Genomic DNA, 27,873 nt, shown 5'->3' on the forward strand with positions numbered 1-27,873 from the left:
GAACAGGCCACTGTCACATATTTAGGCCCCGGCACCCAGACAAAGGAGAGGTTCATTCAACTTTGGGTTGCCCCGCAATATAATGGTAAAATGAAAATAAAAATAGTATTGAATGAGGAAGTGCCCTGGAGTACAATAATATATTGTTAAGGGGAGGTAGTTAATGTCTAATCTGCACAAGGGATGGACAGGTCTTATGGGATCCATGCCTGGTTCATTTTTATGAACGTCAGCTTGTCCACATTGGCTGTAGACAGGCGGCTGCGTTTGTCTGTAATGACGCCCCCTGCCGTGCTGAATACACGTTCAGACAAAACGCTGGCCACCGGGCAGGCCAGCACCTCCAAGGCATAAAAGGCTAGCTCTGGCCACGTGGACAATTTGGAGACCCAGAAGTTAAATGGGGCCGAACCATCAGTCAGTACGTGGAGAGGTGTGCACAGGTACTGTTCCACCATATTATTGAAATGTTGCCTCCTGCTAACACGTTCCGTATCAGGTGGTGGTGCAGTTAGCTGTGGCGTGGTGACAAAACTTTTCCACATCTCTGCCATGCTAACCCTGCCCTCAGAGGAGCTGGCCGTGACACAGCTGCGTTGGCGACCTCTTGCTCCTCCTCTGCCTTCGCCTTGGGCTTCCACTGGTTCCCCTGTGACATTTGGGAATGCTCTCAGTAGCGCGTCTACCAACGTGCGCTTGTACTCGCGCATCTTCCTATCACGCTCCAGTGTAGGAAGTAAGGTGGGCACATTGTCTTTGTACCGTGGATCCAGCAGGGTGGCAACCCAGTAGTCCGCACACGTTAAAATGTGGGCAACTCTGCTGTCGTTGCGCCGGCACTGCAGCATGTAGTCGCTCATGTGTGCCAGGCTGCCCAGAGGAAAGGACAAGCTGTCCTCTGTGGGAGGTGTATCGTCATCGTCCTGTGTCTCCCCCCAGCCACGCACCAGTGATGGGCCCGAGCTGCGTTGGGTGCCAGCCCGCTGTGAACCTGCTTCATCCTCATCCTCCTCCACCTCCACCTCTTCCTCATCCTCGTCCTCCTCGTCCTCCAGTAGTGGGCCCTGTCTGGCCACATTTGTACCTGGCCTCTGCTGTTGCAAAAAACCTCCCTCTGAGTCACTTCGAAGAGACTGGCCTGAAAGTGCTAAAAATGACCCCTCTTCCTCCTCTTCCTCCTGGGCCACCTCCTCTTCCATCATCGCCCTAATTGTTTTCTCAAGGAGACATAGAAGTGGTATTGTAACGCTGATAACGGCGTCATCGCCACTGGCCATGTTGGTGGAGTACTCGAAACAGCGCAACAGGGCACACAGGTCTCGCATGGAGGCCCAGTCATTGGTGGTGAAGTGGTGCTGTTCCGCAGTGCAACTGACCCGTGCGTGCTGCAGCTGAAACTCCACTATGGCCTGCTGCTGCTCGCACAGTCTGTCCAGCATGTGCAAGGTGGAGTTCCACCTGGTGGGCACGTCGCATATGAGGCGGTGAGCGGGAAGGTCGAAGTTACGCTGTAGCGCAGACAGGCGAGCAGCGGCAGGGTGTGAACGCCGGAAGCGCGAACAGACGGCCTGCACTTTATGCAGCAGCTCTGACATGTCGGGGTAGTTGTGAATGAACTTCTGCACCACCAAATTCAGCACATGCGCCAGGCAAGGGATGTGCGTCAAACCGGCTAGTCCCAGAGCTGCAACGAGATTTCGCCCATTATCGCACACCACCAGGCCAGGCTTGAGGCTCACCGGCAGCAACCACTCGTCGGTCTGTTTTTCTATACCCCACCACAACTCATGTGCGGTGTGGGGCCTGTCCCCCAAACATATGAGTTTCAGAACGGCCTGCTGACGTTTACCCCGGGCTGTGCTGAAGTTGGTGGTGAAGGTGTGTGGCTGACTGGATGAGCAGGTGGAAGAAGAGGAGGAGGAAGCTGAGTAGGAGGAGGAGGAGACAGGAGGCAAAGAATGTTGCCCTGCGATCCTTGGCGGCAGAAGGACATGCGCCAAACAGCTCTCCGCCTGGGGCCCAGCCGCCACTACATTTACCCAGTGTGCAGTTAGGGAGATATAGCGTCCCTGGCCGTGCTTACTGGTCCACGTATCTGTGGTTAGGTGGACCTTGCCACAGATGGCGTTGCGCAGTGCACACTTGATTTTATCGGATACTTGGTTGTGCAGGGAAGGCACGGCTCTCTTGGAGAAGTAGTGCCGGCTGGGAACAACATACTGTGGGACAGCAAGCGACATGAGCTGTTTGAAGCTGTCTGTCTCCACCAGCCTAAATGACAGCATTTCATAGGCCAGTAGTTTAGAAATGCTGGCACTGAGGGCTAGGGATCGAGGGTGGCTAGGTGGGAATTTACGCTTTCTCTCAAATGTTTGTGAGATGGAGAGCTGAACGCTGCCGTGTGACATGGTTGAGATGCTTGGTGACGCAGGTGGTGGTGTTGGTGGTACATCCTATGTTTGCTGGGCGGCAAGTGCCAACGTCCCTCCAGAGGCGAAGGAAGAGGCCGAGGCGGTGGCAGCAGCAGAAGATGCCGAGGCGGCAGCAGCAGAAGAGGTAGCAGGGGGAGCTTGAGTGAGTTCCTTGTTTTTAAGGTGTTTACTCCACTGCAGTTCATGCTTTGCATGCAGGCGCCTGGTCATGCAGGTTGTGCTAAGGTTCAGAACGTTAATGCCTCGCTTCAGGCTCTGATGGCACAGCGTGCAAACCACTCGGGTCTTGTCGTCAGCACATTTTTTGAAGAAGTGCCATGCCAGGGAACTCCTTGAAGCTGCCTTTGGGGTGCTTGGTCCCAGATGGCGGCGGTCAGTAGCAGGCGGAGTCTCTTGGCGGCGGGTGTTCTGATTTTGCCCACTTTGTCTTTTGCTACGCTGTTGGCTCGATCTCACCACTGCCTCTTCCTCCGAACTGTGAAAGTCAGTGGCACGACCTTCATTCCATGTGGGGTCTAGGACCTCATCGTCCACTGCATCGTCTTCCACCCAGTCTTTATCTCTCACCTCCTGTTCAGTCTGCACACTGCAGAAAGACGCAGCAGTTGGTACCTGTGTTTCGTCATCATCAGAGACGTGCTGAGGTGGTATTCCCATGTCCTCATCATCAGGAAACATAAGTGGTTGTGCGTTAGTGCATTCTATCTCTTCCACCCCTGGGGAGGGGCTAGGTGGATGCCCTTGGGAAACCCTGGCAGCAGAGTCTTCAAACAGCATAAGAGACTGCTGCATAACTTGAGGCTCAGACAGTTTCCCTGATATGCATGGGGGTGATGTGACAGACTGATGGGCTTGGTTTTCATGCGCCATCTGTGCGCTTGCTGCAGAAGACTGGGTGGGAGATAATGTGAACGTGCTGGATGCACTGTCGGCCACCCAATTGACTAATGCCTGTACCTGCTCAGGCCTTACCATCCTTAGAACGGCATTGGGCCCCACCAAATATCGCTGTAAATTCTGGCGGCTACTGGGACCTGAGGTAGTTGGTACACTAGGACGTGTGGCTGTGGCAGAACGGCCACGTCCTCTCCCAGCACCAGAGGGTCCACTAACACCACCACGACCATGTCCACGTCCGCGTCCGCGTCCCTTACTAGATGTTTTCCTCATTGTTACCGTTCACCACAATAAGAAAAATATTATTCGGGCCAATGTATTGAATTAAAATTCAGGCCTTTTTTTACAGACACCTAACACTGTCTGGCTATCTATTTTGGTACCGTATTACACTAATACAGGCACACCAGTAATGTCAGATTTAGCTGAATATAAATTTGAGGCCTATTATTTAGGCGCTGGGTGACAGGTATACGTTTACGGACAGAATTAGACTTGGATCTGCACTGTAGCTTGTGTGTGAAGTTCTTGAGACCCTATCAGCACCTTGAATCTAATATACCCTTTTAGGGATAGATTTAAAGTAGGCCTGATACAGCAGAAACCACTAATTTTGAGAATTGCAAAATTGGGAATTGTATTTCAACCCAGAACAAAAACTGTGCTTTGACGGACACTAAATAACTTGACCAGCTAAAAAAGTAATGACAGATTATGATGAATATAAATGTGAGGCCTATTTTTTAGGCGCTGGGTGACAGGTATACGTTTAATCACAGAATTAGACTTGGATTTGCACTGTAGCATGTGTGTGAAGTTCTTGAGAATTACCCTATCAGCACCTTGAATCTAATATACCCTTTTAGGGATAGATTTAAAGTAGGCCTGATACAGCAGAAACCACTAATTTTGAGAATGGCAAATTTGGGAATTGTTTTTCAACCCAGAACAAAAACTGTGCTTTTACGGTCACTAAAAATAACTTGACCAGCTAAAACAGTACTGATTTGGAGGAATATAAATGTCAGGCCTATTTTTTAGGCGCTGGGTGACAGGCTCAACTTGCCCCTGATGTAGTATATGGCCAAAAAATAACCACACTATTGATGGTTAAATGCACTTGGGTGACACAGGCTCAGCCTGCACCTGATGTAGTATATGGCCAGAAAAAAACCACACTATTGATGGTTAAATGCACTTGATGAAAGCTTGACCCTGATGTAGGATATAGCAAAAAATAACCACACTATTGATGGTTAAATGTACTTGGTGGCAGCTTGCGCTGGCGCACCACAAGCCACAAAATGGCCGCCGATCACCCCAGAAAAAAGTGATATAAAAACGCTCTGGGCAGCCTAAAAAAAGTGAGCAATTGAATATTAGCACTTCAATGATCCACAGCTGTAGATCGATCACTGAATGAAGTCTTTTGGAGGAGTTAATCTGCCTAATCTCGCCCTAACGTCGCAGCTGCAACCTCTCCCTACGCTTGTATCAGCCGAGTGACGTGCAGCGCTACGTGACCCAAGCTTATATAGAGGCTGGGTCACATGTTGCACTGGCCAATCACAGCCATGCCAATAGTAGGCAAGGCTGTGATGGCCTCTTGGGGCAAGTAGTATGATGCTTATTGATTGGCTGCATTGCAGCCTTTCAAAAAGCGCCAAGAAAGCGCCGAACACCGAACCCGAACCCGGACTTTTACGAAAATGTTCGGGTTCGGGTCTGTGTCACGGACACCCCAAAATTCGGTACGAACCCGAACTATACAGTTCGGGTTCGCTCATCCCTAATTCCCAGGTCTTATTCTTCACAACTCTTTATAATCCTTACTGTTGACAGCACATCTAAACCCGGAATCCATCAGTTGATCACCTGATCATTTGTTCAAGATGGACCTCCCAAGGTACCTGAAAGTCATCTTGTGCATCCAGGTTCGAAGTTAACCCCTTAAAAGTCACTGGGGACTGATCCTCGCTCATCTCCCTCAACTCCCCTTCTTCCCACCCACCCCCACCCCCTGCTGCCATCTGCTTAAAAGTTGACTTTGCTCTGCGTGGACTTTCCTTTCACTCAGGATCTGACACCAACTTAAGACTACCTCCCGCATAGGGCAAATAACCGTTGATTGCTCCTGCATCTGTTCCCTTCCCCCATTCCTACCCTGGTTTTTAACATCTGCCTGCTAATTCCCTCTGGATTCCCTCTGGAGTATATCGCACAAGGCTTCAGCAGTTTGGACTTTGCATTGTATCACATATGGATGCAGATGAACCAACTTGTCTCTGTTTAGAAACACGTCTATTGCATGCATAGACAAATGGACATGCTTTAGTTTGTAATGATGCTATCACTTCCTCCACTCCATACTCTATCGCCTTTGGAATTGGTATACTGTTATAGTTATACACAACTGATTGTCTGATATTGTGGATACCTACTATAGCAGGATTGCTGTGATTACTGGAGAGAAGGGAAGAGCACCATGAAGATGCATCTTTTCCTTTTATTACTAGATGATCCCTTTCTATCTCCCCCCCTTAACCCACCCTTCTTACCTTTAATCCTTCCTCTCCCTTACATTGAGTTCCCCTCTACTAGTCGTCACTTTATTATAGAGTCTACTGGCACTATGGACCACTATGCTTGGATATATATGGCCTCCCGGCATATCTTGAGTTTGACAAGAGACACATGCCGGATTTCCATCGGGTCCACTTGTATAGTTGTCCATACCCCCCCCCCCACACACCCCCCGGCTTATTGCTGTTTATGTAGCACGTGCTGCCTTATATTGACGATTTTCTCTGTTATATATGATGCTATGTGTTTGTACACCACAGGTCAAGACCCAACTCCGGATTTGATGATTATCATCTCCCCCCATTGCTCACTTGCTCACTCTCTTCAATAGTTTCTGAACACACTCTCTCTTACTCCCAGACTCAGAGGGTAGAATGTTATTCCTCAGAGCTCAAATCTATATGACTAAACTTACTCTAGCAAACATATATGCCCCTAACCATGCACAGATTCCTTGGCCATTGGATGCCTTGGATAGGCTCAAGCTATTTGCGGATAGCCTGGTTATACTGGGGGGTGACTTAAATGTCATTTTGAACCCTTCATTTGACTCCTCAACCTCTAAATCCAATACCTCTCATCGCGCCTTAGCCAAACTACGATCTAAACAGATGCCTGGAGACTCCAGAATCCCTCCATTCGAGACTATTCTTATTTTTCCACAGTTCATAACTCACACCAAAGACTGGATTATCTACTGATCCACACATCTCTACTACCACATCTCACGGTCACAGGTATTTCTATTATCTCTATCTCAGATCACGCTCCGGTCAACCTTTCTCTTACCCTGTCCGATGCTCCTCTTACAATGTGGAGGTGGTGCCTCAATGAGCAAATTCTCGAACACACCAAAGCCTTTTCCGACATACAAACACAATTATCTTCCTTCCTTCTTTGAGTTGAATAAAAATTCCAGCCCTTCCAGCCCAACGATCTGGGAATCACATAAAGCTTTTGTCAAAGGCTTATTCATTTCTTGGGGTCTAAATTAAAAAAGAACAGGCAAAGAGAGATAGATACAATCCTATCACAGATAGCACTCTTAGAGAGAGAGCATAAACGCCCTAGACTGACAGAAACGCAGTCGGAACTGAGATCCTTACGGGAAAAACTCCTCACTCACATGCAGAATAAGTCAGCTAAAGCTTATCTTCACTTCAGACATAAGCTTTACGCCCATGGGAACAAAGGAGGGAAGCTTATGTCTTCTCTAATTAAGAAAGAAAGAGCAAAGCAACACATTCACGCGATCAGAGACCATACGGGCTCGGTCACTTCCTCTCTGCCAGAAATGGCGGCAGCCTTCCATAAATACTACTCAGCTCTATACAACATTGACGAAACACATACCGCACAGGGAAATAACTATAAACAAATGCTGATTGATGACTTTCTGAAAGACATATCTTTACCATACTTAGACCAGGCCATGAGAAATTCCCTTCTTTCCCCTTTCACACCTGAGGAAGTACACTTGGACCTTTCCTCCTTTCCCCCAGGGAGGAGCCCAGGTCCGGACGGCCTCCCCTTGCTTTACAAAAAAAAATTCCAAGATGTGCTCTTGCCCCATCTCACCGAACTTTGCTCCTCTTTGTTTAAGGGTGATTCTCTCCCTAGACAAACACAAGAGGCCCACATTACCCTTATAGCAAAGGAGGGGAAAAATCCGGAAGAGTGTGGAAGCTATAGACCCATCTCGCTCCTCAATTTAGACCTTAAAATATGGGCTAAGCTTCTGTCCCTATGCATAAAGAAGCTTCTACCCCACCTTATAGGTGAAGAGCAGTCTGGATTTGTTCCGGGAAGGGAGGGAAGGACCAACACGACCAAACTACTGACAGCAATCCATCAAGCCCATGCCAAGGGCAAATCACTGACTCTTCTCGGAGTAGACGCCGAGAAGGCCTTTGATAGAGTCAGCTGGCTATTCATGCATTCAGTACTACTGAAGTTTGGATTCCCAGTTGTTTTTATAAAAGCCATTTTCTCGCTCTATTCTCAACCATCATCCTCCCTTCTAGTAAATGACTATCTATCACCCCCTTTTGTGATTACGAATGGAACCAGGCAGGGCTGCCCGCTCTCCCCCACCGTTTTTGTACTTGTTATGGAGTCCTTGTTACATCAAGTAAGAGAGCATTCAGACATAAAGGGTTTCCCCAGGCCTAATGGTGAGTTGAAAGTGCTAGCTTTTGCTGATGACCTCCTTTTTTTGCTGCCTGATCCAACAGTTGGGCTTCCCTTCCTGGTTAAATCATTCAAACAATTTGGGGAGGTCTCGAACTTCAAAGCAAACATTATGAAATCAGAAATCCTGAATATATCCCTCTCCAGCCAGAGTTACCTGACACTCAAGGAAGCCTCTCCTTTTGCGTGGGCCCCCTCTTCTCTCAAATATTTGGGAGTTCAAATCCCTACTTCCATATCCAAGGTATATGACAAAAAACTTTCGCCCCCTTCTTACTGAGATTCAAAAATCTCTTGCGGATTACGACAATCCTCTGATTTCATGGATCGGTAGGAAAAATGTTATACAAACATACACTGCATGCAGAATTATTAGGCAAATGAGTATTTTGACCACATCATCCTCTTTATGCATGTTGTCTTACTCCAAGCTGTATAGGCTCGAAAGCCTACTACCAATTAAGCATATTAGGTGATGTGCATCTCTGTAATGAGAAGGGGTGTGGTCTAATGACATCAACACCCTATATTAGGTGTGCATAATTATTAGGCAACTTCCTTTCCTTTGGCAAAATGGGTCAAAAGAAGGACTTGACAGGCTCAGAAAAGTCAAAAATAGTGAGATATCTTGCAGAGGGATGCAGCACTCTTAAAATTGCAAAGCTTCTGAAGCGTGATCATCGAACAATCAAGCGTTTCATTCAAAATAGTCAACAGGGTCGCAAGATGCGTGTGGAAAAACCAAGGCGCAAAATAACTGCCCATGAACTGGGAAAAGTCAAGCGTGCAGCTGCCAAGATGCCACTTGCCACCAGTTTGGCCATATTTCAGAGCTGCAACATCACTGGAGTGCCCAAAAGCACAAGGTGTGCAATACTCAGAGACATGGCCAAGGTAAGAAAGGCTGAAAGACGACCACCACTGAACAAGACACACAAGCTGAAACGTCAAGACTGGGCCAAGAAATATCTCAAGACTGATTTTTCTAAGGTTTTATGGACTGATGAAATGAGAGTGAGTCTTGATGGGCCAGATGGATGGGCCCGTGGCTGGATTGGTAAAGGGTAGAGAGCTCCAGTCCGACTCAGACGCCAGCAAGGTGGAGGTGGAGTACTGGTTTGGGCTGGTATCATCAAAGATGAGCTTGTGGGGCCTTTTCGGGTTGAGGATGGAGTCAACCTTAACTCCCAGTCCCACTGCCAGTTTCTGGAAGACACCTTCTTCAAGCAGTGGTACAGGAAGAAGTCTGCATCCTTCAAGAAAAACATGATTTTCATGCAGGACAATGCTCCATCACACGCGTCCAAGTACTCCACAGCGTGGCTGGCAAGAAAGGGTATAAAAGAAGAAAATCTAATGACATGGCCTCCTTGTTTACCTGATCTGAACCCCATTGAGAACCTGTGGTCCATCATCAAATGTGAGATTTACAAGGAGGGAAAACAGTACACCTCTCTGAACAGTGTCTGGGAGGCTGTGGTTGCTGCTGCACGCAATGTTGATGGTGAACAGATCAAAACACTGACAGAATCCATGGATGGCAGGCTTTTGAGTGTCCTTGCAAAGAAAGGTGGCTATATTGGTCACTGATTTGTTTTTGTTTTGTTTTTGAATGTCAGAAATGTATATTTGTGAATGTTGAGATGTTATATTGGTTTCACTGGTAAAAATAAATAATTGAAATGGGTATATATTTGTTTTTTGTTAAGTTGCCTAATAATTATGCACAGTAATAGTCACCTGCACACACAGATATCCCCCTAAAATAGCTAAAACTAAAAACAAACTAAAAACTACTTCCAAAAATATTCAGCTTTGATATTAATGAGTTTTTTGGGTTCATTGAGAACATGGTTGTTGTTCAATAATAAAATTAATCCTCAAAAATACAACTTGCCTAATAATTCTGCACTCCCTGTATGTCCTTCCTAAGGTTTTATATAAACTTCAGATGTTGCCGATAGCTTTACCGCAAACCTTCTTCACCACACTATGCTCTCTCTTCTCGCGCTACCTCTGAAAGCAGAAACGCCCTCCTATAGCACACAAACTATTGACCAGACTAACCAGGAAGGGAGGCATTGGCCTGCCAGATGTCCAAACAACATATAGAGTGATACAGTTGAGAAGATGGATCAAACAAACTACTCTCTCTGGTTCGCAGATTGCCCATCATTGGGCAGCAAAGGCTTACAATGGAGACCTAAAACGAGATGTGGCTACCCTTCAAAGCACATAACACATATAAGTCTACAGACACTAACTTGCTCTTCAAAGGGGCTTCTAGCACCTGGGCACTGCTCTCTCCCTCCCTCTCTCCTACTCTTTCTCCACTACTTCCTTCCAGCCTAATACCTGTGGTCATGGGTAGGGACTCCCCGACCTTCAAACCTATGTGGGATCAACTTGCTCACATTTCAGTCTTGAATATGTTCCCGAATGGAGAGATTCCTCGCCAGGCTGACCTGAGACAATTGCTTCCAAACTTTTCGCTCACGTTTCTACATGTATCCCACTTTACTAGCTGCTGTAAATATTTCCTCCAGGCCCATTATCCCTTCAGAGATTTAACTGATTTTGAATCTGACCTATCATCACCAGTCTTAAAATTCAAATAACTGTCTAAGCTACTAAACATCTGTAGGAGCGAGAACCACTTGAATAGCCCAGGGTACATTACCTCTTGGAAGAAAGAACTGGGTCTCTCTCTCAATGAGACAGAGATAACCCATATTCTTCAAAACTCCCATGGATATTCAAGGTGTGTTCGCCTGCAAGAGTCTCACTACAAGATCATCTCGAGATGGTACAAAACTCCTGAATTCCTCCATGCACATGGCCTTTCCTCCACTAACAAGTTGGCACACATACTCGCATATGGTGGGATTAACTGGAAATACGCCCCTTTTGGTCTGGAGTAGAGCACATAATAAAATAAATTACAGGGACAACGCTAACACTAACCCCCTCCTTGGTGTTACTGGGCTGCCCTACACTGGAATACCAGCCATCCACCTCATCCTTAATCAGTCATTTCCTACCCGTAGCCAAATCTTTAATCCCTTTGAAGTGGCTAAATACCACACACCCCTTACTGTAGCAGAATGGATCGGAAAATTGCATCAAATATGCAGATTTGAGGAGATGTCTAGCAGATCTAATCACATACACACCACAGGTTTCTCACAGTGTGGGCTACATGGGTGAGCTCAGCATACTGTACATCATTGCTGACCAACCTCAATTAGTTGAAACAATATCCAATCCACACCAGTATTTGGGGTCTCATACCTGACTTTCCACTTCTATCTCTTTACGTCCTTCCCCCTCCCTTCCTTCCTCCCCCTTTCCGTCTTCCTCTTGTCCTGTTCCCCTTTTCTTTCTCCCCCCCCCCCGTCTCTGATTATATTTAAGTGTTCATGTTTTTGCCTAATTTACCATTAGGGTTGAGCGAACCCGAACTGTAAAGTTTGGGTTCGTACCGAACTTTAGGATTTTTGGACCCTGGACCCGAACATTTCAGTAAAAGTTTGGGTTCGGGGTTCGGCGCTTTCTTGGTGCTTTTCGAAAGGCTGCAGAGCAGCCAATCAACAAGCGGTTAACTGTCTGACCTTAGAAGCCATCACAGCCATGCCTACTAATGGCATGGCTGTGATTGGCCAGTGTAGCATGTGACCCAGCCTCTATATAAGCTGGAGTCACGTAGCGCTGCACGTCACTCTGCTATGCTTAGTGTAGGGAGAGGATGCTGCTGGTGATTTCAGGGAGAGAATAGGAGAGACTCTTTGCTCAAAATCAGAATCTAACTCAGCGATCTACATACATTGTGTTTGTGGGTGCAGGGCACAATTTTTTTTATCCTGCCCTGAGCCCAGTGACCGAAAAAAAATAACTTTAATAAGTCAGTTAGGTGGGCGGCGGCGGCGGCCATTTTATGCAAGCTCAGTGCACCAGCACTGCATCTGAGCTTTTGGGACATTGAAAAACATTTTTTTTTGGCAATATACAACATCTGGAATAGTCAGTGTGCAATTTAAGCTAGAAATACAGCAATCATTTTCTGGTATTTTAAAAATACACTTTATTTGCCAAAAAACTGTATTTTCCTGATCTGCAAGTGTTAAATTCAAGTTTAATATATACAGCTTTCATATTCTGTTACCAAAAAAAAAACATTTTTGGCAATATACAACATCTGTATTAGTCAGTGTGCAATTTAAGCTAAAAATACAGCAATCATTTTCTGAGGTTTTAAAAACACACTTTTTTGCCAAAAAAACACTATTTTCCTGATCTGCAAGTGTTAAATTCAAATTTAATATATACAGCTTTCATATTCTGTTACCAAATAAAAACTTTTTGGGCAATATACAACATCTGGATTAGTCAGTGTGCAATTTAAGCTAGAAATACAGCCATCATTTTCTGGGGTTTTAAAAACACACTTTTTTTTGCCAATAAACACAATTTTCCTGATCTGCAAGGGTTAAATTCAAGTTTAATATATACTTCTTTCATATTCTGTTACAAAAAAACACATTTTTGGCAATATACAACATCTGGATTAGTCAGTGTGCAATTTAAGCTAAAAATACAGCCATCATTCTCTGGGGTTTTAAAAACATACTTTTTTGCCAAAAAACTCTATTTTCTTTATCTGCTAGTGTTAAATTCAAGTTTAATATATACAGCTTTCATATTCTGTTACCAAAAATACACTTTTTTTTGGCAATATACAACATCTGAATTAGTCAGTGTGCAATTTAAGCTCGAAATACACCCATCATTTTCTGAGGTTTTAAAAACACACTTTTTTGACAAAAAAACACTATTTTCCTGATCTGCAAGTGTTAAATTCAAGTTTAATATATACAGCTTTCATATTATGTTACAAAAAAAAACACTTTTTTGGCAATATACAACATCTGGATTAGTCAGTGTGCAATTTAAGCTAGAAATACAGCCATAATTTTCTGGGGTTTTAAAAACACACTTTTTGCCAAAAAAAACACTATTTTCCTGATCTGCAAGGGTTAAATTCAAGTGTAATATATACAGCTTTCATATTCTGTTACAAAAAAAAAAACACTTTTTTGGCAATATACAAAATCTGGATTAGTCAGTATGCAATTTAAGCTAGAAATACATCCATCATTTTCTGGGGTTTTAAAAACAAACTTTTTTGCCAAAAAACACTATTTTCATGCCTTGCAGCATCAGCACGTGTGAAATTACAGGCTTATATACTGCTCATTTGGGCAAAAAAATAATTGTTGGCAGCCTTTGATGCAGATGTCATTGTGAGATACACCCTTAATACATTTGGGTTAGATTTGAAATACCGCCATTTTTGCACCAATATTTAATTCAGGCCTACACTGGTTCAGGCCATGTGAGATACACCCTTTACATAAAGGGGTTTTATTTAGGCATTTGAAATACAGCCATTTTGGGCAAAGAAATCTTTAATTCAGGCCTACACAGGTTCAGGCCGTGTGAGATAAACCCTTTACATACAGGGGTTTGATTCAGGCATTTGAAATACAGCCATTTTGGGCAAAGAAATCTTCAATTAAAGCCTAGTCTGGTTCAGGCCATGTGAGATACACCCTTTACATACTGTCATTCTATTCTACTATTAATTAAACACCCATTTAGGGCAAGATCCTAAATTCGAGAAATATGAGGAGAGCGTCAAATAAGGGACGTGGCCCAGGTCGTGGTGCTGCTGGTGGAGCTCCTGTTGCAGGGAGAGGACGTGGTCGATCTGTGCCAGCTACACGCACAAGTGAAACCCCTTCCTCAGGTGCGAGTAGGCGACAGAACCTGCAGCGGTATTTGGTCGGGCCTAATGCGGCTCTACGAATGGGGAGGCCTGAACAAGTACAGGCGATAGTAGATTGGGTTGCTGACAGTGGATGCAGTTTCTTCACATTGTCGCCCACCCAGTCTCTTGCTGAAAAATCACAGTTGGCACCTGCAGCCGATGTCCATCCGTCTTTCACCTCACCCCCTTGCAAATCAGCCAAGCAGTCTGAGCCCCAAGTCATGCAGCAGTCTCTTCTGCTTTTTGATGACTCTGTTAGTAGAGTTTCCCAGGGCCATCTACCTAGCCCTGCCCCATAAGTGGAAGAGATTGAGTGCACCGATGCTCAACCAGTTATCTTTCAAGATGAGTACATGGGAGGACCATCGCAGCACGTCTCGGATGATGACGAAACACAGATGCCAACTGCTGGGGCTTTCGAAAGTGTGCAGACCGACAAGGAAGGCAGGGGTGAAGACTGGGTGGAAGATGATGTGGAGGACGATGAGGTCCTCGACCCAACATGGAATCAAGGTCATGCGAGTGACCTATGTAGTTCGGAGGAAGAGGCGGTAGTCGCACAGAGCCACCAGCACAGCAGAAGAGGGAGCAGGGTGCAAAAGTGGAGCGGCCGTCCTATAGACAGTACACCTTCTACTGCCCACCGCAGCAAGGGACCGAGCACAACAAAGCCAGCTCCAAGGAGTTCCCTGGTGTGGCAGTTCTTCAGACAATGTGCTGACGACAAGACACGAGTGGTTTGCACGCTGTGCAATCAGAGCCTGAAGCGAGGCATAAATGTTTTCAACCTGAACACAACCTGCATGACCAGGTATTTAAGTGCAAAGCACGAGCTGCAGAAAAGTAGACACCTCAAAAACCAAGAAAGGTCTCTGGCTCCTCCTGCTTCCTCTTCTGCTGCAGTGTCGGCCAAGGTGCACCTGACTACAGATACGTGGACCAGTAATCACGGTCAGGGTCCTTATATCTCCATAACAGCACACTGGGTAAATGCAGTGATGGCTGGGCCTGAGGCGGATAGCAGTTTGGCGCATGTCCTTCCACCACCGAGGATTGCATGGCGCTTCAGTTTGCCTCCTGTTGCTTCCTCCTCCTACTCTGCTTCCTTATCCTCTACCAGCTCCTCATCCGGTCAGTGTAACACCTTCACCACCAACTTCAGCACAGTCAGGGGTAAACGACAGCAGGCAGTTTTAAAACATATCTGTTTGGGGGACAAACCCCACACCGCGCAGGAGCTGTAGACGGGCCTTGAACAACAGACCGATGAGTGGTTTGTGCCAGTCAGCCCCAAGCCCGACCTGGTGGTGTGCGATAATGGGCAAATTCCCGTAGCAGCTTTGGGACTAGCAGGTTTGACGCACATCCCTTGCCTGGCGCATGTGCTGAATTTGGTGGTGAGGAGGTTCCTGAAAAATTACCCCGATATGTCAGAGCTGCTGTATTAAGTGCGGGCCATCTATGCGCGCTTTCGGCGTTCTCACCCTGCTGCTGCTCGCCTGTCAGCGCTGCAGTGTAACTTCGGCCTTCCCGCTCACCTCCTCATAAGCGATGTGCCCACAAGGTGGAACTAAACCTTGCACATGCTGGCCAGACTGTGCGAGCAGCAGCAGGCGATAGTGGAGTTTGAGCTGCAGCACGCACGGGTGACTCGCTCGGCGGAACAGCACCACTTCACTCCCAGTGACTGGGCCTCCGTGCGAGACCTGTGTTCCTTGTTGCGCTGTTTCGAGTACTCCACCAACATGGCCAGTGCAGATAACGCCGTTCTCAGCGTTACTATCCCACTTCTATGCCTCCTTGAAAAAACGCTCCTGGCGATGATGAAAGAGGATGTGGCACAGGATGAGAAGGAGGAAGAGTGATCATTTCGTAGGGTTTCCGGCCAGTCATTCCCAAGTGGCTCCGAGGGTGGGTTCCTGCACCCACAAACCCAAGGTACACAATTGTCCAGCCAGGGCACAGTTCTGGAGGATGACGAGGTGGAGGATGAGGAGGAGGAGATTGAGGAGGAGGAGTACCCATGTTCACAGCAGGGTGGCACCCAGACCAGCTCATGGCCATCACTGGTGCGTGGCTGTGGGGATACAGAGGACACAGACGATACACCTCCCACAGAGGACAGCTTTTCGTTGCCTCTGGGCAGCCTGGCACACATGAGCGATTACATGCTGCAGTGTCTCTGCAACGGCTGCCGAGTTGCCCACTTTCTAACTTGTGCTGATTACTGGATGGCCACGCGGCTGGATCCCCATTACAAGGACAACGTACCAACCTTAATTCCGTCACTAGAGTGTGATCGCAAGATGCGCGAGTACAAGTGCACTCTGGTAGATGCGCTGCTGGTGGCATTCCCACCTGACAGCGGGGGCACAGTGGAAGCACAAGGCGAAGGCAGAGGACGAGGAAGAGGTCGCCAATGCAGCTGGGGCACCGCCAGCACATCAGAAGGCAGGGTTAGCATGGCCTAAATGTGGAAAAGCTTTGTCAGCACGCCACAACAACCAGCACCACCAGCTGATATGGAACGTCTTAGCAGGAGGCATCATTTCACCAACATGGTGGAGCAGTATGTGTGCACACGCCTACATGTACTGAATGACGGGTATGCTCCCTTCAACTTCTGTGTCTCCAAATTGGGCACATGGCTGGAGCTTTCCCTCTACGCCTTGGAGATGCTGGCCTGCCCTGCAGCCAATGTATTATCTGAACATGTGTTTAGCACAGCAGGGGGCGTCATCACAGACAAGCGCAGCCGCCTGTCCACAGCCAATGTGGACAAGCTCACGTTCATTAAAATAAACCAGGCATGGATCTCTCAGGACTTGTCCGTACCTTGTGCAGAATAGACATGTATACCAGCACTAACCAGCCATTGTTATACTGCAGCGCAATTGCTCATTCTTGTATTTTTGATATTTCACACTCTTTTAGGCCTCTTTCATACGGGAGTTGCGGGAAAAGGTGCGGGTGCGTTGCGGGAACATGCGCAATACCCATTGTAATGCATTTTGCACTCGCGTGAGAAAAATCGCACATGTTTGGTACCCAAACCCGAACTTCTTCACAGAAGTTTGGGCTTGAGATCGGTGTTCTGTAGATTGTATTGTTTTCCCTTATAACATGGTTATAAGGGAAAATAATAGCATTCTGAATACAGAATGCATAGTACAATAGCGCTGGAGGGGTTAAAAAAATAAATAAATAATTTAACTCACCTTAATCCACTTGATCGCGCAGCCGGCATCGCTTCTGTCTTCTTTCTTTGCTGTGTGCAGGAACAGGACCTGTGGTGACGTCACTCCGGTCATCACATGATCCATCACCATGGTAAAAGATCATGTGATGACCGGAGTGACGTCACCACAGGTCCTGTTCCTGCACACAGCAAAGAAAGAAGACAGAAGCGATGCCGGCTGCGCGATCAAGTGGATTAAGGTGAGTTAAAATTTAATTTAATTTTTTTAACCCCTCCAGCGCTATTTTACTATGCATTCTGTATTCTGAATGCTATTATTTTCCCTTATAACCATGTTATAAGGGAAAATAATAATGATCGGGTCTCCATCCCGATCGTCTCCTAGCAACCGTGCGTGAAAATCGCACCGCATCCGCACTTGCTTGCGGATGCTTGCGATTTTCACGCAACCCCATTCATTTCTATGGGGCCTGCGTTACGTGAAAAACGCACAAAATAGAGCATGCTGCAATTTTCACGCAACACACAAGTGATGCGTGAAAATCACCGCTCATGTGAACAGCCCCATAGAAATGAATGGGTTCGGGATTCAGTGCGGGTGCAATGCGTTCAACTCACGCATCGCATCCGTGCGGAATACTCATCCGTGTGAAAGGGGCTTTAGAGTGTACCCTAATTTTAAAAAATTAAATAAAAACCAAAAACCTGTGTTGTCTACCTCGTCCTCCTCCACCGCCGCTTCCACCTACACCACTACGTCCACCTTCTCAAACTCCGACTCCATATGAAACTCCACTTCATAAATCAATTTTTTTTTTTATTTGTACGTATTTTATTTTATATAATTTCACTACTTTGTCAGTTACATTTTCTGGTGAAATTCAGCAATTTTAGGGTATATTTGCATTTTTGGGCGAAATTAATAAATTTTTGGATGTATAGTACCACTGCTATACCTAGTAGGCCGGTTAAAAAATAAATAAATTGTCATTTACATTTTCGGGTGAAATTAACCAATTTTTGGGTGTATAGTACCATTGCTATACCTAGTAGGCCGGTTAAAAAAATAATAATTGTCATTTACATTTTCGAGTGAAATTCACCAATTTTTGGGTGTATAGTAACACTGCTATACCTAGTAGGCCGGTTAAAAAATAAAATAAAATTGTCAGTTACATTTTCTGGTGAAATTAACAGATTTTTGGGTGTATAGTACCACTGCTATACCTAGTAGACAGGTTAAACCAAAAAAAAATTTGTCATTTACATTTTCGGGTGAAATTAACCAATTTTTGGGTGTATAGTACCACTGCTATACCCAGTAGACCGGAAAAAATAAAAATTGTAAGTTACATTTTCTGGTGAAATTCACCAATTTTTGGGTGTGATGTACCACAGCTATACCTAGGACAGGTTTCATTCAATCCTTAAAGAGGACCTTTCACTTGTAAAAACAATGTGAACTAAGTATGCTGACATATAGAGAGGCGCCCGGGGATCTCACTGCACTTACTATTATCCCCGGGCGCCGCTCCGTTCTCCCGTTATGCCTTCCGGTACCTTTGCTCTGTAAGTTATAGTAGGCGGTGTCTTCCCTTGTCCTGTGGGCGTCTCCTTCTCCTAGGCTGCAGCGCTGGCCAATCGCAGCGCACAGCTCACAGCCTGGGAGAAAAAAAACTCCCAGGCTGTGAGCTGTGCGCTGCGATTGGCCAGCGCTGCAGCCTAGGAGAAGGAGACGCCCACAGGACAAGGGAAGATGCCGCCTACTATAACTTACAGAGAAAAGGTACCGGAGGGCATAACGGGAGAACGGAGCGGCGCCCGGGGATAATAGTAAGTGCAGTGAGATCCCCGGGTGCCGCTCTATATGTCAGCATACTTAGTTCACATTGTTTTTACAAGTGAAAGGAGAAAAGTTGTCACGCTTTTATGCTTTAATAATTTCTCCCATATTTCAACTCTATGATTTTAAATTTGAAAAAATGTATCCTCCATTGGATGTGGTCTCTCTTTCTCACGCTCCCTCTCTGGCCTGGAACCCTGATTCCCCGCCACCCGTGATCACCATGGTAGGCGCATAAAAGAACATCGAAAGTTGATAGAGCAGATATCAAATTGGATCGTGAACATCACGGGGACGTGCGACATGGTGGGGCAGTAAGTGTGCACACGCCTACACGAACTGACTGACAGGGGTCAGCCCCTGCAACTTCTGGGTCTCCAAATTGGGCACATGGCCTGAGCTTGCCCTTTACCCCTTTACCTTGGAGGTGCTGTCCTGCCCTGCAGCCAGTGTATTGTCTGAACGTGTGTTTAGCATGACTGGAGGGGTTATCACAGGTTATATTTACCAATGTTTTGGGGTGTGCCCTAATTTTAAAAATAAAATTTAAAACAAAAAAGCAGTGTAGGCTACCTCCTCCTCCACTGCCGCTTCCACCTACACTGCCACATCCACCGTCTCCTCAATCTCCTACTCCATATGGACCTCGTCCTCCTAGATCAAGATTATTATTATTTTTTTTTACCTATTTTATGTTATTTAAAGTCATTTCCCTATCCACATTTGTTTGCAGAGCACTTGCCATGCTCTTAACCACATTTTGATGCCATTTGCAGCCCTCTAGCCCTTTCCATGACATTTTTACAGCCATTTTACTGCTCAAAAGTTCGGGTCCCCATTGACTTCAATGGGGTTCGGGTTCGGGGTCAAGTTCGGGTCCCGAACTAAAACTTTTTTCTCAAGTTCGGCTGAACCCGTCGAACCCGAACATCCAGGTGTCCGCTCAACTCTATTTACCATGAGTTTTCTTACTTGAATTATATTATGCTCTGGAAATATGTACATTTGTACCTGTCTGAAGGTGTACAGGATGTTGATTATTGTCTTGTAATTTCTCATCATTCATCCCATGTTGGGATTGCTGTGGAATTCTTGTTTCCAACTATTAGATATTCAATTGACACTTGTAAACCAATAAAAACACAGATGATAAAAAAAGAGGTGAGAAGACAGTTATCTGAAAGTCTTTCTGTTCTCAACTTGCAGTGTTGTTGTTTAGTAATTACCATACCTCTCCTCAGGTGCAGCTCGTGGTCGTTACTGAGGCTCTATTTAGTCCTTTCTCACACTTCTTACCATGCGGTTGATATTTCCTGCTTGGTGTTGGTTGAGCTGGAGTGTTTTTCCTTGGGATCTCCTGCTCCTCCATTCTTCTCTAAAGATAAGTGCATTCTGTTTTGCATTTTGTTGGCTTGTGTGTGTTGTTTTCTAGGCCTCACGGAGACACTGGTTCCTTCATCTGGGAAGGAACCAGTAGTCTCATTACCTGCCACCGTTCCTAGGGCTTTCAGGGTCTCCAGGGCTAGGTTCCTGTGTATAAGTATTTCCACCATCTGGGTCTACTCATACTGGCAGGAGTCAGGGAGAGGTCTAGAGATTCCTAGGAGGTCACCATCTCTCTTCCTTAGCTTTGAGCCCTAGACTGGTCTATTCCCTTCTGTATGTATTCTGGTGTTTCCCCTCCCCATTACGTGTGACATGACCCCAATTATGTCTACTGGGGTCACTATTTTTTCAGCAGTATAGTACCTGGGGCATTGGGGAGCATCACGGGCATAGTATTGTGGGTGGCAGCAAGATGACATTGTCGAGCCTAATGAAACAACTTAGGTAATATGTATTTCAGAAATTCCTGTCTTTTCTGGACCTGAATGGTCCCCTTTACTTTTTATTTTATTTTATTTCCCTCTTTTTCTTCTCCTTCGTTTAGTCCGTATTATTATTATTATCACTGGTATTATTAATATTTTACTGTCATGATATCACGCTTGAAAGATAATCCTAATACTTAAGCTATGATATTATTCTGCTTGTAATGTTTCATAGCTACTTGACAGACTTTCGACTTTAATGTATAATTGTAATTGTATTTGCAATTGTATTAAAAGAAAACCAATAAAAATTGTCAATACAAAAAAAAAAGATGACATTGTCGGGAGACCAGGATGGGGAGGTTGATGGAAAAATTGAGAAATCTAACGTGTCTGTGTAACAAACTCTTTAGAGATGAGATGTGACTAAAAGAATTTGTCATGGTGGTCATGGTGGTCAAACGAAGGAGAAGAGGAAATAGAAGATCTACATGACAGGAGATGTCCCTGGATGTAAGAGGTATGTGGTGCTGTATTCTGTTCCAAGTATTTTTTATTATAATTATATGTATTTGAAATTTGGTGACAAATTTTAAAGATTAGGAGCCAATTTGGGGAAATGTTTTATTTTTTTTTGCTAGTCTGGAGATGTCATATGGCCTAGGAAGAGACTGTGGCGCTCACGAAGCACAGCAGCCTCTTCATACAAAAAAATAAAACTAAACTAATATGGGGAAGAAGCCCAAGTTCGGTAGACAGCTCCGGGCCTATCATGCACTTAATCCGCCCCTGCTTTGTAGACCGGAATATGAAAAAGTTATGCTGTCAGAAAATTGTGATGAAAAAAAATATTGTAGTGATCGTATTGAGCTGCAGAATAAGGACATTGTCTAATTTTAGAGTACATGTCAAAACCCCAAAAACCTTGTTGGAATAGTTTTATTTTTTTCAATTTTACCCCAAAAAGATTTTTTTTTCCAGCTTTTCAATACAAGATGCATCTTATCCTGCAAAAAATAATTCCTCATATGGCTATGTGAACGTAAAAGTAAAAAAGTTATGGTTATGAGAATGTTGGGAGGAAAAATCAATAATGCAAATAAGAGTAGGCTCAGTTCTTAAGGGGTTAATATGGAAAGCAACTTGCAGCTTCTAACCCAACTAACCATGCAGCAAAGTCTATAGGCAATATACACTCACCTAAAGAATTATTAGGAACACCATACTAATACGGTGTTGGACCCCCTTTTGCCTTCAGAACTGCCTTAATTCTACGTGGAATTGATTCAACAAGGTGCTGATAGCATTCTTTAGAAATGTTGGCCCATATTGATAGGATAGCATCTTGCAGTTGATGGAGATTTGAGGGATGCACATCCAGGGCACGAAGCTCCCGTACCACCACATCCCAAAGATGCTCTATTGGGTTGAGATCTGGTGACTGTGGGGGCCATTTTAGTACAGTGAACTCATTGTCATGTTCAAGAAACCAATTTGAAATGATTGGAGCTTTGTGACATGGTGCATTATCCTGCTGGAAGTAGCCATCAGAGGATGGATACATGTTCTCATTCTGTTTACGCCAAATTCGGACTCTACCATTTGAATGTCTCAACAGAAATCGAGACTCATCAGACCAGGCAACATTTTTCCAGTCTTCAACAGTCCAATTTTGGTAAGCTTGTGCAAATTGTAGCCTCTTTTTCCTATTTGTAGTGGAGATGAGTGGTACCCGGTGGGGTCTTCTGCTGTTGTAGCCCATCCGCCTCAAGGTTGTGCGTGTTGTGGCTTCACAAATGCATTGCTGCATACCTCGGTTGTAACGAGTGGTTATTTCAGTCAACGTTGCTCTTCTATCAGCTTGAATAAGTCTGCCCATTCTCCTCTGACCTCTGGCATCCACAAGGCATTTTTGCCCACAGGACTGCCCCATACTGGATGTTTTTCCCTTTTCACACCATTCTTTGTAAACCCTAGTAATGGTTGTGCGTGAAAATCCCAGTAACTGAGCAGATTGTGAAATACTCAGACCGGCCCGTCTGGCACCAACAACCATGCCACGCTCAACATTGCTTAAATCACCTTTCTTTCCCATTCTGACATTCAGTTTGGAGTTCAGGAGATTGTCTTGACCAGGACCACACCCCTAAATGCATTGAAGCAACTGCCATGTGATTGGTTGACTAGATAATTGCATTAATGAGAAATAGAACAGGTGTTCCTAATAATTCTTTAGGTGAGTGTATGTGCATTACCTTTTACTTGCTTGTATCTCCAGCACTCTCTTGTAATGACTGCTAAACCTTCCAAAATGTCACCTTTCTTCTTCAAAGGCAGGTGTTAGGCCCTATCTCCTCCAGTACTCTCTTTTTGCTGACAGCTATCTGCTGGATTATGCTGCTGCTGTTACTCACTTTGCTTAGCTGAGGCAACAAGCCCCTCTGGAGGAGATGGGTGGAGCTACTGGTGCTATAGGCCTATAGCTAAAGGCTATAAACAGTTTTGGGGACAAATTATTATTATTACAAATTAATTATAATTATTATTATTATTGTTATCATCAATATTGCATTCTACAAATTTTTAGCTAAAACTAATTTTTGCATTTGGTCTTTTAAAAAAAAAAAATTCAGCCGTTCTATTCAGGTTATATTTCAGTCTATTTGCAGACTGTAATTTTATGTTTACTATGAGTCCCGTCAGATGACAACTCATGTATAGCTCTTATCTCTGATCTCCTGACCTTATAAACACTTGTTTAAGCCTTATTTTTATGTTTGATAGCACTTTAGCTATAGTGAGAGCATTCCTCCCAACTTTTGAAAAGAAGAAAGAGGCCAGGCCAGGCCTGTAACTCCACCCAAAACATAACTAAACACCTAATACCACCCAGTCCCTTAACCACTTGCCATCTGGGCCATTTGCCTCCTTCCTGACCAGGCCTAATTTTGCAAAACTGACATATCTCACTTTATGTGGTAATAACTTTGGAACGCCTTTACTTATCCAAGACATTCAGAGACTGTTTTCTCGTGACACATTGTACTTCATGATAGTCATAAATTTGAGTCAAAATATTTCACCTTTATTTATGAAAAAATCCCAAATTTACCAAAAATTTAGAAAAATTCGCAGTTTTCTAAATTTCAATTTCTCAGCTTTTAAAACAGAAAGTGATACATCATAAAATATTTATTACTTAACATTCCCCATATGTCTAATTTATGTTGGCATCATTTGGGAAATGTCATTTTATTTTTTTAGGACGTAAGAAAGCTTAGAAGTTTAGAAGCAATTCTTCAAATTTTTAAGAAAATTGCCAAAACCCACTTTTTAAGGACCAGTTCAGGTCTGAAGTCACTTTGTGGGGCCTACATAGTGGATACCCCCATAAATGACCCCATTGTAGAAACTACACCCCTCAAGGTATTCAAAACAGATTTTACAAACTTTTTTAACCCTTTAGGCGTTCCACAAGAATTAAAGGAAAATGGAGATCAAATTTTTAAATTTCACTGTTTTGGCAGATTTTCCATTTTAATCAAATTTTTTCTTTAACACATCGACGGTTAACAGCCAAACAAAACTCAATATTTATTACCCAGATTCTGCGGTTTACAGAAACACCCCACATGTGGTCATAAACTGCTGTATGGGCACACAGCAGGGCACAGAAGAAAAGGAACTCCACATGGTTTTTAGATGCCATGTCCCATTTAAAGCCCCCTGATGCACCCTTACAGTAGAAACTCCCAAGAAGTGATCCCATTTTGGAAACTAGGGGATAAGTTGCCAGTTTAATTGCTACTATTTTTGGGTACATATGATTTTTTGATCATTCATTATAACACTTTATGGGGCAAGGTGACCAAAAAATTGGTTGTTTTAGCACAGTTTCCATTTATTTATTTTTACAGTGTTCATCTGAGGGGTTCAGTCAAGTGACATTTTTATAGAGCATATTGTTAAGGACGTGGCGATACCTAATATGTATACTTTTCTTATTTATTAAAGTTTTACACAATAATAGCATTTTTGAAACAAAAAAATTATGTTTTAATGTGTCCATGTTCTGAGAGCTATAGTTTTTTTATTTTTTGAGAGATTTTCTTATGTAGGGGCTCATTTTTTGCGGGATGAGGTGACGGTTTTATTAGTACCATTTTGTGGTACATACACATTTTTGATCACTTGGTGTTGCACCTTTTGTGATGTAAGGTGACAAAAATTGCTTGTTTTGACACCGTTTTTTTTTTGTTTTTTTTACGGTGTTCACCTGGGGGGTTAGCTCATGTGATATTTTTATAGAGCTGGTTTTTACGGACGCGGCAATACCTAATATGTATACTTTTTTTATTTGTTTCACTTTAACACAATAATAGCATTTTTGAAACAAAAAAAAATGATGTTTTAGTGTCTCCATGTTCTAAGAGCCATAGTTTTTTTATTTTTTGAGATATTTTCTTATGTAGGGGCTCATTTTTTGCGGGATGAGCTGACGGTTTTAATGGTACCATTTTGTGGGACATACGCGTTTTTTCATCACTTGGTGTTGCACCTTTTGTGATGTAAGGTGACAAAAATTGCTTGTTTTGACACAGTTTTTTTTTTTTTTTTACGGTGTTCACCCGAGGGGTTAGGTCATGTGATATTTTTATAGAGCTGTTTTTAACGGACGCGGCAATACAAAATATGTCTATTTTATTTTATTTTTTCTATTTTTAACTTTTTTTTTTTATTCCTTACTTGGGGATTTTTTATTTTTACATGTGAAACCTTTTTTTTATTTTATTTTTTCAACCCTTTATTTATTTATTTTTATTTTACACTTTTCGTCCCCCATAAGGTCATACAAGACCTCTGGGGGACATTTACTTCACTTTTTCTTTTTTTTTTTCACTGTTGATTTCTCCTGTAACTGGGGCTTACATAGTAGCCCCAGTTACAGAAGAAATGCACCCCCCAGAGAGGCTGTAGAGCATAATACTGCGCTGTACAGCCTCAGTGCAGGGCTGATCGAGGTCTGTGAAAGACCTCACACAGCTCCTGCACTCTCCGGTCCCGGCGATCACATGACCGGTGAGCGCTGTGTATGCAGCGATCCAGAAGGCAGGGACACCTGGGCACTGTCCCTGCCTTCTCTCTGGTTTGCCCTGCTGTCACTGACAGCGGGCAACCCGATCAGCAGCTGCACGATTAGCGTGCAGCTGCAGTTTCTGAACGGACGTACTGGAACGTCCATTCAGAAATTGAGATCCACCTCCCGGACGTTTATATCCTATGGCGGACGGGAGGTGGTTAAATGCCCCCACATAGTAAATAGTCCCCCTTTTTGCCACTGCACAATATTTATGCCCACATTGTGCCCCCTTCACAGATTATGCCTAGATATGTGCCTCCTTCACAGTAGTTATGCCCACTTTGTGTCCCCTCACAGTAGTTATGCCCAGACATGTGCCCCCTCACAGTAGGTATGCCCAGATATGTGCCCTCTCACAGTAGATATGCCCAGATATGTGCCCCCTCACAGTAGTTATGCCCAGATATGCGCCCCCTCACAGTAGGTATGCCCAGATATGTGCCCTCTCACAGTAGGTATGCCCAGATATGTGCCCTCTCACAGTAGTTATGCCCAGACATGTGCCCCCTCACAGTAGGTATGCCCAGATATGTGCCCTCTCACAGTAGATATGCCCAGATATGTGCCCCCTCACAGTAGTTATGCCCAGATATGTGCCCCCTAAAAATAGTGATGCCGAGATGTGTCCCTTAACACTAAAATGCCCAGATAAATGACCCCTTACAGAAATATGCCCAGTTATGTGCCCCTCACAGTAATATGCTCAGTTGTGCCCCCTCACATTAATATGACCAGTTATGTGCCCCCTCACAGTTATATGCCCAGTTATGTGCCCCCTCACAGTTATATGCCCAGGATTGTGAGACCTTCACAGGCAGTAAAAAAAAATAAAAAACTCCACATACTCACCTCGTTCCCCAGCAGCAGTAGCAGGATACACGGAGCTGCCGTCTGGCCCCGCCCTCTGCCCAGACCTGCAATGTGGAGCGCAGGGGGGAGTAATGATGGAGTAGGGTGCCGGCAGATGGCTCTCTGCTTCATCATTAGAGGCAACCGTCTGCTTCCAGCTGCCAGAGAGCGGGACAGCCACTGAAATCTGGGAATGTCCAGCAGGATCCAGGATGGTTGGGAGGTATGTAAGAGTTTGTGAGGTCAGGAGATCAGAGATCAGAGCTATACATGAGCCATCATCTGATGAGACTCCGATTAAAAAAATCTGCATATAGACTGAAATTTCACCCTTGCTTCATAAAACTGATGACAATTTTTAGTAAAAATGAATAGCAAAAATGATTTTTTGACCAAAATGAGTAAAATGCAATCATAACATTATTTCCTGAAGGTAGCCTTTAATCCCATATTCAGCATTCTCAGGACAAAATTTAATATACAAAAATGACACATCATTCTTAACCACTTATGCAGTGGATACTGGCACACAACTAGCAATAACTAAGGAATGGAGCGACACAAAGTTAGATACTCCAGAATTGTTATTACTGGAGATGAGTGAATCGAATCCAATGAAGTGGTACTTGATCCGAATTTCAGAATAAATTTGATTCGCCTAGAAGCCGAATTTCCTCGTGCTTCGCGTCAGCAAATCGATTTAACCTGAAATAGTATAAAAAACTAAAAAATTCAAACTTACCTCCTCCGTTTGCTCAAGGTATTTATTACCTTTCCTGTGGATAGGAGATGTGTTTGGAACGGGGCAACCCCTGTAAAGAGAGTCTCTCAACTCCAAAATTAATTTCATCATAACTAGTGTTGAGCAAATGGAAGCATTCAAAGTTGGATTCGGTCTGAAGTTTAGGAACATTTCGATTCTAAAAGAATCCCAAATTTTCTTGTGCTTCGTGGTAATGATTCAGGTTTTTCTAAAATGGCTGAACTGGTTACAAAGCGAAACTGAATGTAGAAGATACAATTCCGAGAACGCAAGATCACCCATAATACTGTACAGCCAGCCAATCAGCAGACAGCCATCCCTGTGATGTCACAGCCCTAT

This window comes from Bufo bufo, chromosome 1, assembly GCF_905171765.1.
Source record: "Bufo bufo chromosome 1, aBufBuf1.1, whole genome shotgun sequence".
In the NCBI taxonomy this organism is placed as follows: domain Eukaryota; kingdom Metazoa; phylum Chordata; class Amphibia; order Anura; family Bufonidae; genus Bufo; species Bufo bufo.